The sequence below is a fragment of the Lithobates pipiens genome, unplaced genomic scaffold (genome assembly GCF_037356315.1).
Source record: "Lithobates pipiens isolate NorthernLeopardFrog02 unplaced genomic scaffold, aLitPip1_a1.2 Scaffold_23, whole genome shotgun sequence".
Taxonomy (NCBI): domain Eukaryota; kingdom Metazoa; phylum Chordata; class Amphibia; order Anura; family Ranidae; genus Lithobates; species Lithobates pipiens.
In genome coordinates this window covers 222,908,773-222,924,769 of record NW_027507785.1, presented here as the reverse complement: position 1 = coordinate 222,924,769, position 15,997 = coordinate 222,908,773, and the positions used below count along the sequence as shown (strand labels likewise).

The window sequence follows — 15,997 nt, the reverse complement described above, 5'->3', positions numbered from 1 at the left end:
ACCAAGCAATAAAGAATTATCAGGTACTCAGACCAGGGACATTGCCAAGGGGAAAGAGAATGATCTTGACAGTGCAAAACTTCAGGAGTTCTGTACCAGAACATAAGGATTTTGTGAGCTGTCTCTCTCTGTGCCACACATCTAGATATTTTGGAAGTAGATGTCCATATTTTGTTCCAAAAAGTGAGAGAGTGATGGGACATTGAAGAATAGAAGACCATTTATGCATAAAGGCATGATGAACTGCAGAAATCGAGGTGGCATTGTGAATTATTTTATAAATAGAGGAGATTAGATGCAACTGGTGAGGACCTTGAGCACAAATAAGTTCAAAGACATTAGGTTTAGATAGTATAAGAGAAGTTGAAGGTGTGGAGAGATAATGTTTAATTTGGAGGTAAAAATAAAATATACTGTATGTGTGGGGATGATTGGCAGCCATTCTATATAAGGGCAGGTGAAGCCAATAGCTGTTTCCTCCGGGATATGCATACCACAGACAGGCAGACAGTCAGACACAGACACACCCTCAATGTCACCTGTAGTTCTGATCACACAATGAAAGATGTAGCAATCTCCTATGCTGCCAGTTTACTGACCTGACATCTTGAACTCTGTCATCTTGTCATAAGCAATGTGTTCAACCCTGAGTGGTTGGTTGTAAACCTCAGACATGAAATATAAACAAAGCATATCCCTTGATAACGTGTTCTTGTCTCAATTAAGAGCACTAAGTGTTATTTCTGTCTGCTGCTTCAGTTATCAGCTATCAGTGTGAATTACTTCTGACAAGTTTTAGTGACACCAAAAGAAAAATGGTGACAAGGGAGAGAGCTCCAGCTAATTGACAGCCTCAGCTCTGTTCCTATGAGCTGTATGGAGTGGGGGGGGGGGGGTGTCCTTTGCCTCCATTCAGCTCTCAAAGCTCCTCTCACTGAGCTCTGCAGATTGTAATTTCCGCTCTTAGCCCCCTTTGTTCTGAACTCTCACACAGGTTTTAAAAAATATTTTTTTTAGGGGTCGTAGAGAAGAGAAGGCTGCAGACAGACAGGTACAACTTAAGTAGAAAGATATGTGTTATCTCTGTGTATCACCTGAGGCCAGTCGCTTTACTGTGTATATGTGAGGGTTTACAACGATTTAAATATATGTTTAAATAAGAATGGCCGAACACTTTTTTGGTTTGGAGGCCGTGGTGTCAGGTGTTTTTGGGTGAACAGTGTTTTTTCATTTTTTTCAAAAGTGTAGTGAAGTGCTGAGAAAAAAATGGGAGTTATAAAAGAAAATTTGGCTAGCACTTAGATGTTTTATGTTCAATCTAATTTGTATTAATTAAAGACTAGACGCATAGCATACAAGGTATTAAAACCCAGACATAGGCCTAAACATTCTGAAGCAAGTAGCAAGTACAAAATAAATAAACAACAATAAAAACAGTAGCACCAAAAACAAACAAAAAATTCAGTGGATTGTGCACAAAATAAACAGCATTGAAGATAAATACAGCAATAATCCAAGACAGAAATATTTTGAGGGGGCCAGTAAGGTTGGTACCAGCTAGATACTTTTAATGAGGGAGACCTGGCTGAAAGGTACTAGATACTAGATACAAAATGGCTTGTGAATAAACACTTTGCTGTACAAATGTTACAAACAGCTCCAACAGTTTTGTGTAATAGTTATTTCCTATAATCATAAGCCCACTATAATGGCCATAATGTGGCTTATTTTTTTGTAAATATAAAAAATACTGCATGATGATCAGCTGTATGCCTAGCTTTTACTTTATCTATCGGCATAGGGAGTATGGTGAACGTGAGGAATATAATGTGAGGTGGTTTAGGTGCACACTGTTTTTACATTTTTTTCTTTTAAGGCTTCATGCACACGAGACGCAGATGCAAACGTTGCTGGACACATGTTGAAACCGGTGTTTAAAAAAGCGTGTTTTACCGCGTTTTACCGCGTTTGCGTCTAGAAGCGTTTAGTTAAGCTAACATCATAGACCCTCCCCAGCTCAAAAAAACAGTATTATTAACTATTTCAGCAATTTTGTGAGACCAGAGTGAGTAGCAGCAGCTGTGAGAGCTGCAGTGTACTTGTATTTCGCGTGTCACTTGCCACGGCACCTGCCACAAGTTGTGGATTGTCCACTTGCCACGTCACTTGCCACCTGCCATGTCACTTGCCACAAGTTGTGGATTGTCCACTTGCAATTGCAATTGTTTAAAATATTTTTCTAATGGTTTTTCATCATTTGCAATCATTTTTGAGATTTTTAATGTAAAAAAAAAGGTCACCTTTAAAAACGCATATAAACGCATATAAACGCAAACGCAAACGTTTTGCCGCGTTTTACCGCGTTTTGCGTCTGAAACGTGGAAATTTTTGCTCCTGAACGCATTTTTTTGCTTCTGGAAAAATGAGATTAAACGCAACTGCATAAAAACGGAAAAAAACGAGACTGTGTGCATGGACACATAGGATAACATTGAATGAGTTCAGGGGCAGTTGAAAAAACTGTCCAACTGCATCTGAACGCGCGTTTAACTGCGTCTCGTGTGCATGAGGCCTTAAATCATGCAAAAAAAGGGAAAGACCACAATTATTTGAAAAACAATAGTTAAGGTGATGACAATTTAGGAACTAGTTATTAATCATTTGGTATTGGCAGATATTGGTCCATGAAATCAGACTACATGAGCTAGTGCCTCATTGCAAGATTTCTCTTTTAATACTGTTCTGGTGACGACCCAAAATCTGGGACTTTCTTTTGCTTTTAGTGATAACAGTAAATAATACAAATAGAGATGATGAATCTCCTCTAAAAAAAAAAAAAAAGTTTTGCCTTTAATTATACTTTTAGGCCTGGTTCACACCTATGCAGGTTGCAGTTTGCACATTCCTGGTGCATTTTGTGTTTTTCAATACACGGTTTTGATCCATTGAAGTCTATGGAACCAAAAACCAGAAAAAAAGTCCTTGGCCCTTTCCATAAAATGCACAGATGTGAACATGACCCATAGGAAACCATGTTCAATGGACTGTAGTGTGTTTCTGTAAAACTGAAAATTCACAAAAAAATGCAAAGGTGTGAACCAGGCCTAAAGTGGAACTGAAGTTCTGCTGTAACAAACAGCGAGTAGGCAGGCTTTTATTGCAGAAGAGACATGCAATACAATAAAATGTCCCTACTTTTTTTTTCTATTGAAAGCCTATGGCGTGCAAAACACACTCAAAAACTTCACCCGGTGCATAAAAAATGTGCAGCAGATACACAAGCCCTCTGAAATCAGAGGGCCTTGTCCTGAATCCCCCGGGGATTTAGGCTCCAGACAGGGACAAGAACACTTAAAACTTGGTCCTTCTGGCCAAAGCCAGGTGGACCTCATTCTTTGGAAGGTCTGCCGAAACAGACCCACCCAAATACTAGGTGAGACTCCCCCGAAGGGAGACCCCAACCCTGAAAGAGGGCGGACTAAGCCAGAAGGCCATGTCCACCCCCTCCCCTGACTTTCAGGACTGACCAGAGGACCTGCGATCCTACTCATCACATGTGCAGTGACAAACAAAAGATGTGACAAAACACAAAATAAATAAATTAAATAAAGTGACGAAGGGATAGTGAAGAGGAGTGTAAAAAGGTGGCCATTGTGTAAAACAATGACCAGGCCCTCTGGCCAGGAATAAAAAATTCCTCTGGTCCCAGCCAAAAGGCCCGGCCCAAGAAGCAGGTGCTAAAAAAGCATGCTGTTTCATGATGTAGTGTCCTTGGTGCCCAAAATCAAAGTGAACCTCACTCACAGTGATATTTAGGCATCCCTAGACTGCCACTCCAGGAGCACATACTCCATTGGCTTTCAAACCCCAACCCTGACCTGCAGCTCAGACTACAGCAGCCTCCAATCAGGTCAGGAAGGCCTGAAGTTCAGGAAGCCCGGGGAGAGCCTGCCCCTTAACAAGCTCATCCCCGCTCTTGTCCCTCCTACCTAATTACATCCAGAGGCACTAGCGTTTCTCCCCGCTTTGCAGTTCGGACACAGTGTTCCCTCCCGAAAAACTGTCTGGAGCTAGAGCTACCCCAATCTAGGCCAGAAGACAAGGGACCTGACCCTCTGGATCAGACCCAAGATGCAGCACCCATCCTCACCAGGAGCACCCTTCCAGATGGCTCAGACTCAGGCCCCACTGACACCGTCTTGGATGCCTGATGCTGACCCCTACTGAAACTGCCCTTCCAGGTGCAATGACACCATTGGATTTGCATCAGCCCTCCCCACCTCGGGAGTGATGTCTGTGCCTCCTCTGGAGACTGATAAGAACAGATACTACACTTGATCTGAGCCAAAAGGCTGAGAAGTGATACTCCTCTTCAATAAGGAGTAATAAAATGTCCCTACATGGAGTGTAGAAGTGACCTCATCCCACACTGGCCAGATGACCAGCCCCTTTGCAGGATATGAGCCATGGCCTGCAGCCCATATAATGCCTGGGGAGAAAGTGGGCAGGGTGACTCGGAAAACATGGAGGAGACACATGAGGCAGCCAAGTGTTGGTCCAGGAAGCAAGGAGAGGGGACAATAGACTGGCCACGCGAGAAGGAGTTCTTCCCCCCTGCTTGATGAACAGAAACATTGCAATGTGGGCCCTCGCCACTAACAAGCTTGATCACTGGACGCAGATCCACTATTGCAGACATCTCTTAGGGTCATCAGATTGTCAGTTGGGCATCCCTCAAAAGCCTGTTCCAGAACATCCTTACCTTGGGGATGCTGGATTGGTTCATCTTGTGCAAACTCCTTTTAAAGAGGACACTGCATGCAGACACCATTACTTACCTACTTTATCAAGCCCTGTGAGGAGACCCTTCGCACCAGTTGTTTCACCCTGCTGAAATGAAAAAATACAATTAACACACTTGCCAGGACATATTGGGCCCTTTTCAAAGAGCTATCTGAAGACTCAAGGCTTCATCTCCAAGGCCTGCTCAATATACCCCTCAATATACCCCCTCCCCATTAAAAAGGATAGGAACAACAGTGTTTTTTCAGGCCTGCAGAAAATCAGCGGCCACATATATACTCATTAAGGAGAAACTCTAACTTTATAGTGTGAAGTGATATTCCCTGTTATTGTATTTTGCACCATGCATTTATGTTCTGAGCCTGTGATTTCAAGATTTGAGGGAAATGGACTGACCTACAACAAGTCATCTTTATTCCCCTTCATGCCTGAGTGCATAAGTCACATTTGAGTCGGTCAAATTGTTTGAGATTGTGACATTTATATTTTACATGTGACCCAGTGTTATAGTGCCCAATATCAGAATTGCTATGTTTACCTACATGGTTGAATTATTAAGGTCTGTTTTCTTTTGAGAACGTTTTCCAGTAAAAATACCTCTGGTTTACTACAGCTTGTGTCCATCTTGTGTCCATCTGCTGTTGTGTATACAATAGAGGGGGCTGACACTGTTTCTGGGGTTGATGGTCAGAGCATAGAACCTAACATTCTCAAGTGGCTCCTTTGTGGGTGGCACTACACAAATTTCCCCCTGCAAGACAATATCGTAATGTGATGGTATGCACCACATACTAGCCCATTATTTAAGACTTACCTTAAAGCGAAGCCTTCCAGCGATGCGCTGTCACCTCTACTGAGGCTTTTATCTTCACCTGGTCTTCTTTCCATGCTCACGGACTTCAGCTGTCTGATTGGCCGAGCTGCGATGACGTCCCTCTGGTACATGCGCATGGGGGTCTCGGCTGGGGCACGAAGCTCTGAAAGTGTGTCACGGATATGCTGTCCCTTCAGAGTGCCTTCCCCAGCGCCACCACTGTCAAGTAGAGGTCACCATTACCTTCAAGTAGAGGATTTACTGCCACTTTAAAGTAAAGAGTTGCAGTTAAACTTAAAGGTTCTTTCTATCGTACTGACTGGGGTCGATTTACTAAAATTGGGACATACAGAATCTGGTGAAACTCTACATAGAAACAAATCAGCTTCCAGTTTGTTTGGTCAAAGCTTAATTGAACAATCTGAAGTTTGTGCACTCTTCAGTTTTAGTAAATCAACCCCATTGCGAGCAGAGGTTCAGGCTATTTTTTGGACTTTTTGAGTATCATGTGGCTTAATTTATCTCTCTGCATTTATTGGCCTTAATAAACTCTGTTATACCTTACGAAAGTGACTGGAACCCAATTTGTCCACCCCACAAATAAACAAGGATTCTGCCATGAAGGGAAAAGTTAGCCCACCCAGTCATATGGAGTCCCTTCCCCACTTTTACAGGGTGAGGGGTGCTAACCTATATATACACTTTAACCACTTGCTTACTGGGCACTTAAACACCCTTCCTGTCAAGCTGGATATGTTTCTCGTCAACTGACACTTTTAAAGACATGATCAGGTAACCATTTTATGCACTTCAGATTGACGTTAGACCTTATTATTCTGGGACATTCAGGAAGCTGGCTTCCGTTATTACAAACTCAATATAAACGTATATTATAAATTCTTGATTCACTTCAGAAATTATTTAATATTTACCCATAGGTAGTAAAATTATCTTTCTCATGTGCTTACAATTTTTGCTTGTATCTTAACTAATGAGTGACAGGCTAGTAGACTTTGATAGTATTCTTTCTCAAAAATACAGATTATATATTTCTTCATTAAGAGTTAGGGGATTTTATTTATTTATTTTTTATTTTTATTTTTTTTCTCTCCTTTTTTTTTTTCTTCCTACCCCCCTATCCCAATGTTCTCCCCCTTTATGGTGACTCTTATGGTCACATTATAGAGATAGCATAAGGTTCTTAGACATTAAATATAATCTATATATTGGATTTTTCTCCTGTTATCAAAATCATTTTGCATTGTTTATATAATTTTTCTTAATTTTTTTTTTTTTTTTTTTTTTCTTCCTTTTTTGTTTCATGATTGAATGTATGATTGTATAAACTCAATAAAAATATTTGAAAAAAAAACACCCTTCCTGCCCAGACCAATTTTCAGCTTTCGGTGCTCTCACACTTTGAATGACAATTACTCAGTCATGCAACACTGTACCCAAATGAATTTTTTGTCCTTTTTTTCCCACAAATAGAGCTTTCTTTTGGTGGTATTTGATCACCTCTGGGGTTTTTATTTTTTGCGCTATAAATGAAAAAAGACCAAAAATTTGGAAGAAAAAAAACGCATATTTCTTTGTTTCTGTGACAGAATTATGCAAATTATTAATTTTTCTTCATACATTTTGGCCACAATTTATACTGCTACATATCTTTGGTAAAAATAACCCAAATTAGTGGATATTATTTGGTCTTTGTGAAAGTTAGAGAGTCTACAAGCTGTGGTGCGAATCGCACAAAATTGATCACATCTGATGTACTGGTGGCCTATCTCGCTTCTTGTGACCCGAACAAGCCAGGAAAGTACAAATACCCCCCAAATGACCCCTTTTTGGAAAGTAGACATTCCAAGGTATTTAGTAAGAGGCATAGTGAGCTTTTTGATGTTGTCATTTTTTTCCCACAATTCTTTGCAAAATTAAGATTTTTCATTTTTTTTTCCTCCACAAAATTGTCATTGTAATAGGCTATTTCACTCACATGGCATGTGTATACCACAAATGACACCCCCAAAAAAATTCTGCTACTCCTCCTGAGTATTACAATACCACATGTGTGGGACTTTTTCACAGCCTGGCCACATAGAGAGGCCCAACATGCAGGTAGCGCCATCATGTGTTCTAGGAACATAAATTACACATCTAACTTGTTGACTATTTATTACACTTTTGAAGCACCAGGACAATGACACGTGACACTGATGACAGATGGCACTGATACGTGGCAATGATGACACTTATACGTGGCACTGATGACACGTGGCACTGATGACAGATGGCACTAATATGTGGCACTGATGACAGATGGCACTAATATGTGGCACTGATGACAGATGGCACTAATATGTGGCACTGATGACACGTGGCACTTATACGTGGCACTGATGACACGTGGCACTAATACGTGGCACTGAAGACACGTGGCACTAATACGTGGCACTGATGACAGATGGCACTAATACGTGGCACTAATACGTGCCACCGGTGACAGGTGGCACTAATACATGGCACTGATGACACGTGACACTGATGACAGATGGCACTGATAAGTGGCATTGATGACACGTGACACTGACAACAGATGGCACATGACACTGACAGGTGGCACTGATGACAAATGGCAGTGATACGTGGCACTGCTGACAGATGGCACTAATAAGTGGCACTGATGACAGATGGCACTATGTGGCACTGATGACACGTGGCACTGATGACAGATGGCACTTATACGTGGCACTGATGACAGATGGCACTGACAACAGGTGGCACTGACAACAGGTGGCACTGGGGGCAGGTGGCACTGGGGGCAGGTAGCACTGGGGGCAGGTAGCACTGGGGTGGATGGCACTGGGGCGGATGGCACTGGGGTGGATGGCACTGGGGGAAGATAGCACTGCTGGGGGAGGACAGCACTGCTGGGGGAGGATGGCACTTTTTTTTTACTTTTTTTTATCAAATCAAGCAGAATGGCTGCCGCTGCAGCCATTCATCTCTTCCCTCTCACACTCTGTCTGTGTGAGGAGGGAGAGCGGCGCTGAGAGATGATCTCATATGTTTACATATGAGATCATCTCCCATTGGACACGCCGATCACCTTGTAAACGGCCGCTGTGATTGGCCGTTTACAGCGATCTGTGTTTGCCTGTCCCCGGGGGACACGGCGAACACAGAACTTTCACGATGCGCGCCCGCGGCGGCGCGCATTGCGGAAGTAAACATTAGGACGTCCAGGGAAGGCCTCCCGGACGAAAGCGCCCTGCTCTACGGCCGTCATTCGGCTATAGGGCGGGCGCGAGGTGGTTAAGTAGAGAAAGAGATAAGGCTAATTGGTTCATGTTGTCTTACCTCATCATAAACGGACTCAATTCTAATTGTGCCCTTCTTGTAGTCCTAATTCACAGTCATGTGTTTTGTACCTTGCACTAATGCAGAACCATACCACCCAAACATGAACAAAAATAAATAAAAACAGCAGTATACAAATTAAATAAATACCTTTCTATACAGTGGGGGAAACAATATTTGATCCCCTGCAAATGTTGTAAGTTTGCCCACTTACAAAAAAAAAGGGTCTACAATTGTTATCATAGGTGCATTTTTAATGATAAAGACAGAATATAAACCAAAAATCCTGAAAAAAACACATGATACAAATGTTATAAATTGAGTTGCAGTTCAGTGAGCAAAATAAGTACTTGATCCCCTACAACCAGCAATAATTCTGACTACCATAGACTGGCTACAGTATGTGCTCATGTGGTACATGGATTAGTCCTCTCAATTTAAGAAGATGCTCCTAACAACAACTTGTTATGTGTATAAAATACACCTGTCCACAGAATCATTTCTTCCATTCAAACCTCACCATCATGGGCAAGACCAAAGAGCTGTCAAAGGATAGGGACACGATTGTAGACCTGCACAATGCTGGAATGGGCTACAAGACCATCAGCAAGAAGGTTGGTAAGAAGGAGACAACTGTTGGAGAGATTATCCGCAAATGAAAGAAATACCAAATAACCATCAACTGCCCTCGGTCTTGAGATCCATGCAAGATTTCGCCTCATGGGGTAAGGATGATCATGAGAAAAGTGTGGGGTTAGCCCAGAACTACAGAGAAGCTTGTGAATGATTTCAAGGCAGTTGGGACCACAGTCACCAAACAAACCATTGGTAACTCAATACACTGCCATGGATTGAAATCCTGCAGTTCCCACAAGGTCCCTCTCCTCAAGAAGGCACATGTACAGGCCCATCTTAAGTTTGCCAGTGAACATCTAAATGATTCAGAGAAGGATTGGGACAAAGTATTGTGGTCAGATGAGACCAAAATTGAGCTCTTTGGCATTAACTTGACTCGCCGTGTTTGGGGGAAGACAAATGCTGACTATGACCCTAAGAACACCATCCCTACAGTCAAGCATGGAGGTGGAAACATTATGCTTTTGGGGCTGTTTCTCTGTTAAAGGTACAGGCTGACCTTGCCCCATTGAGGGGTCAATGGACGGGCCATGTTTTGTAAAATCTTGGATGACAACCTTCTTCCCTCATCCAAAACACTGAAGTTGGGTCGTGGATGGGTCTTCCAGCATGACAATGACCCAAAACATTTCACCAAGACAGCAAGGGAGTGGCTCAAATAGAAGCTCATTGGAGCTTGGCAGAATGGCAAATGAGATGGCCGCATAGCTTCACTGGTCTCCAGATCAACGGCTCACTGGAGCATAGGACAGCCAAACGGAGCTGCAATACTGGAACTCAGATGATTTCCAAATTAAAGGTATCACATTATTTTATGAACTACTACATGCCAAACCCACATTCCTCAAGCATTCTCAGACTATCAATGGCTGAAAGCCATTAAATGTAATTATCAATATTCTAAATGTTCAAATTATTGGGAAATAGCCCAAAAACTCCATCTACGATGGTACGTTACACGTTACTTGACAGCTAAATTTACACCCAAGAATACTAATGAGTGCTGGAGAGGATGTGGACAGATGGGTACGTTGACACATATGATTTGGTCATGCCTCCATCTCTGCAGTTTCTGGGCAAGAATCTTTCAACTGATCTCCCAAGTTACAGGAGTCATGGCCAGGCCAAATGTTGAACAAGCAGTCCTTAGTATCAATGTGTCTGCATTCCATACCTCTCTATGACCAATAGTTATGCACATTTTATTTGCTGCCAGGACACTGGACAGCAATCTTGGGGAATTGGAAATCCAATGTTGTGTCTAATTGTCACAGAATTGAAATGTCATGTGAATGAAAATTACAAATATGAGCAATTATTAGCATATAAAGGCGGCAGGACTTCACAATTTGAAAATCAGTGGAATGCCCTAAACACCTACATGGTATGAGCCTAGGTTTCTTTAAAACGTTGATTTCTCTGTTATTCTCTATTGTTACACTCTTTGGCTAATGAGAATAAATAGGTATAGTTATTACAGCAATACATATGGCACTTACATAACTTATATCTCTAGTGGTGAAACGCCTAACTTGCTTATAAGTATGACTATTACATGTACGGAAACTAATACATGCCACCATATGTATGTAAAGTAACAATGAAAAATGTATATTTCTTGTTTTGTTTCTAATTTCAGTTTTCTATTTTTGTAACCTTGCAAAAACCAATAAAAAAAATTAGAAAAAAAAAGAAGAAGCACATTAAGGTCATGGAGTGGCCTAGCCAGTCTCCAGACCTTAAAGTGATTGTAAAGTCTAGTTTTTTCCTATAAAATAACAAACATGTTATACTTACCTGCTCTGTTGCAGTGGATTTGCACAGAGCAGCCTGGATCCTCCTCTTCTCGGGTCCCTCTTCTGTAATCTGGCCCCTCACTTCCATTCAGTGCTCCCACAGGAAGCAGCTTGCTATGGGGGCACTTTAGCTGAATCACAGCTCCCTGTGTCCATTCAGACACGAAGCTCCGACCTGACCCTGCCCCTGCCCCCTCTCTACCCTGATTGACTAGCTGACTTTGATTGACAGCAAAGGGCAGCCATTGGCACTGCTGCTGTCTCTCAGCCAATCAAGTGGGAGGATCTTGGATGGCTGAGACACTCGTAGACAGTGCTGGACAGAGAAGTTTTTTTATCTTAATCCATAGAATGCATTAAGATAAAAAACCTTCTGCCTTTACAATCACTTTAATCCTATAGAAAATTTATGGAGGGAGCTAAAACTTTGAGTTGTTCAGAAACCTTAAGGATTTAGAGAAGATCTATAAAGAAGAGTGAACCAAAATCCCTCCTGAGATGTGTGAAAAGCTGGTAACCAACTACAAGAAACATCCTCTCCTCCAAGTACTAAGTCACGTTTTGCTTGGGGATTAAATAATTATTTTACTCACTGAACTGCAACTTCATTTATAACATTTGTTTCATCAATTTATAACATTTGCATCATGTTTTTTTTTTTTTCTGGATTTTTGGTTAATATTCTGTCTCTATCATTTAAAATACAACTATGATAAAAAAAAAAAAAAAAAAAATTATAGGCACTTAATTTCTTTGCAATTGGGCAAACTCACAAAATCTGAGGGATCAAATAATTATTTTCCCTACTGTATATATTTAATGTATTTGTGCTATTCACAAGTAGCTCTAGATATACAGTTTTACCATATGTTTTATATGATTATGTCCTCTGTTTTGTGGATTTGTATTGGAAGTGGTGACAAGTAAACATTTGGTTATAACAGGCATATTGTAATTGTCAGTTTTAGAAAATTATAGCTAGTTGCAGACTGAAGTTGAAAGGTATATATACAAAAAAACAGTCATTTACAAAATGCCTTGCATAGCAATTGTATATGTTATCTCAATGTTTCAAAGAAATTGGAGACGTACCTTACATATTTATTTGCAACTAGCTAGGTCTAATGCATTTTACATTTCATAAAATACTGAATTTCTCTTTGAAATTATTTTTTTCTATTACATTGCACTGTTTGTGTGATGTAGTTGATGCTCCAAACATACATGAATGCAGTGGAAAAGTAACAGCTACTTTCCTATGCTGAAAAATCATTTTATGGAATGTAAACACTGAAGATGTTGCTGTACATGAAGAAATGAAGACATAGTAGAAAATGGAATCAGTGGAGCATTGCAGACTAATAGATATAAATAAGGAGAACAGAAAATTTCACATACTTGATTTATTTGCTGGAACAGAAACATTTATAAAAGTTATTGCTATTTATATTGATTACTCAGTGGCGGAAATAGTTGATGTAAATTGTATTGTTTTCTTTTGCATATTATACAACATGTTAGCTGCTTAACCACTTGCCGACCGCCGCACGACGATATACGTCGACAGAATGGCACGGGCAGGCATATGGGCGTATATATACGTCCCTGCCTTCCCGATCGGGCCCCCCCCGGTGCCTGCGGCGGTCGGTATCCATTCAGGAGCAATCCGGGATGAGGGGGCGGCCATTCATTCATGGCCACCCCCTCGCGATCGCTCCTGACGAATGGAAGTGAGGCGTGACATCACTTCCTCTCCTGTAATGTAAACACAGGCAGAGGAAGTGATGTAATCTCTCCTCCGTGTCGGTATTTTTCGTTCCGGCACCGAGGAGAGAGGATCGGTGAGTTGCACCAACACGACACTACACAGTAGAACATGCCAGGCATACTCTCACCCCCCCGATCACCCCCCCAATCACCCCTGCCTCCCCAGTCACAGTGACACCAATTGCATTTTTTTTTTTTTTTTTGCATTGGTGTCATTTGTGACTGTAATAACTGTTAGGGCAGTTAGGGTTAGCCCCCTTTAGTTCTAAGGTACCCCCCTAACCCCCCCCAATAAAGGTTTAACCCCGTGATCACCCCCCGTCGCCAGTGTCACTAAGGCTGGGTTAACATTGCAGCGGTTTATGAGAACGGATGTGATTCGCACTGCACTGCAGTGCAAATCACATCCGATCTCTGTGCGATTCGAGTTCAGCCATACAGATAGTATGGCTGAATTTGCGTCGCACCCGCCGCAAATTCGCATGGGACCCTTTTTTTGGTCCGCAGCAGAATCGGATCGCATGGGTGTTCACACCATGCGATCCGAGTTTGCAGATCGCACTGCGATATGCGAACTGATCTGGGGGTGTCATTAACATTTCACTGACACTCCCAGCAGTTCGCATAGGGCAGTGTGAACTGCCGCCGGGAGGCATGCGACGCGGGAACCCGCCGCAGATTCGTGGTGTTCCTGCATCGCTCCAGTGTGAACCCAGCCTAATAAGCGATCATTTTTCTGATCGCTGTATTAGTGTCACAGGTGACGCTAGTTAGGCAGGTAGGTATTTAGGTTCGCCGCAGCTTTTTATAGCGCCAGGGACCCCCATATACTACCGCATAAAGCCCCCTGATTGCCCCCTAGTTAACCCTTTCACCAGTGATCACCATATAACTGTTACAGGTGACGCTGGTTGGTTAGTTATTTTTTTATAGTTTCAGGGCACCCGCCATTTATTACCTAATAAAGGTTTAACCCCCTGATCACCCGGCGGGTGTCATTTGTGACTGTAATAACTGTTAGGGCAGTTAGGGTTAGCCCCCTTTAGTTCTAAGGTACCCCCCTAACCCCCCCAATAAAGGTTTAACCCCGTGATCACCCCCCGTCGCCAGTGTCACTAAGGCTGGGTTCACATTGCAGCGGTTTATGAGAACGGATGTGATTCGCACCGCACTGCAGTGCAAATCACATCCGATCTCTGTGCGATTCGAGTTCAGCCATACAGATAGTATGGCTGAATTTGCGTCGCACCCGCCGCAAACTCGCACGGGACCCTTTTTTTGGTCCGCAGCAGAATCGGATCGCATGGGTGTTCACACCATGCGATCCGAGTTTGCAGATCGCACTGCGATATGCAAACTGATCTGGGGGTGTCATTAACATTTCACTGACACTCCCAGCAGTTCGCACAGGGCAGTGTGAACTGCCGCCGGGAGGCATGCGATGTGGGAACCCGCCACGTTCCGACACCGAGGAGAGAGGATCGGTGAGTTGCACCAACACGACACTTCACAGTAGAACATGCCAGGCACACTCACACCCCCCCGATCACCCCCCCAATTACCCCTGCCCCCCAGTCACAGTGACACCAATGTCATTTTTTTTTTTTTTTTGCATTGGTGTCATTTGTGACTGTAATAACTGTTAGGGCAGTTAGGGTTAGCCCCCTTTAGTTCTAATGTACCCCCCTAACCCCCCCAATAAAGGTTTAACCCCGTGATCACCCCCCGTCGCCAGTGTCACTAAGGCTGGGTTCACATTGCAGCGGTTTATGAGAACGAATGTGATTCGCACCGCACTGCAGTGCAAATCACATCCGATCTCTGTGCGATTCGAGTTCAGGCATACAGATAGTATGGCTGAATTCGCATCGCACCCGCCGCACCCGCCGCAAATTCGCACGGGACCCTTTTTTTGGTCCGCAGCAGAATCGGATCGCATGGGTGTTCACACCATGCGATCCGAGTTTGCAGATCGCACTGCGATATGCGAACTGATCTGGGGGTGTCATTAACATTTCACTGACACTCCCAGCAGTTCGCATAGGGCAGTGTGAACTGCCGCCGGGAGGCATGCGATGCGGGAACCCGCCGCGGATTCGTGGCGTTCCAGCATCGCTCCAGTGTGAACCCAGCCTAATAAGCGATCATTTTTCTGATCGCTGTATTAGTGTCACAGGTGACGCTAGTTAGGCAGGTAGGTATTTAGGTTCGCCGCAGCTTTTTATAGCGCCAGGGACCCCCATATACTACCGCATAAAGCCCCCTGATTGCCCCCTAGTTAACCCTTTCACCAGTGATCACCATATAACTGTTACAGGTGACGCTGGTTGGTTAGTTATTTTTTTATAGTTTCAGGGCACCCGCCATTTATTACCTAATAAAGGTTTAACCCCCTGACCACCCGGCGGGTGATATAAGTTTGAGGGTCAGATAAGGTCTGCGTCGCCCCAGGCAGCGTCAGGTTAGTGCCAGTACCGCTAACACCCACGCACAAAGCATACACCTCCCTTAGTAATATAGTATCTGATCAGATCTATATTAGCGTCGCCAGCAGTTTAGGTTTCCCAAAACGCATTGTTAGCGGGATCAGCCCAGATACCTGCGTTTAGCCCCTCCACCAAGCCCAGACCAGCCCACCCAAGTGCAGTATCGATCGATCACTGTCACTTGCAAAACACAACACACATAACTGCAGCGTTTGCAGAGTCAGGCCTGATCCCTGCGATCGCTAACAGTTTTTCTTGTAGCGTTTTGATACAGTCGCTGACAGCCTAGGTGCTTTTTTACCTGTGAGTCTCACTAGTGTACCCCTAAATTTAGG

At 43.1% G+C, this 15,997-nt stretch overlaps 1 pseudogene; it reads right to left on the bottom strand.

The window, feature by feature from the left end:
• Positions 1–4,224: 4,224 nt before the first annotated feature.
• LOC143928527 (U2 spliceosomal RNA) lies at positions 4,225–4,364 on the bottom strand (annotated as a pseudogene).
• Positions 4,365–15,997: the final 11,633 nt, after the last annotated feature.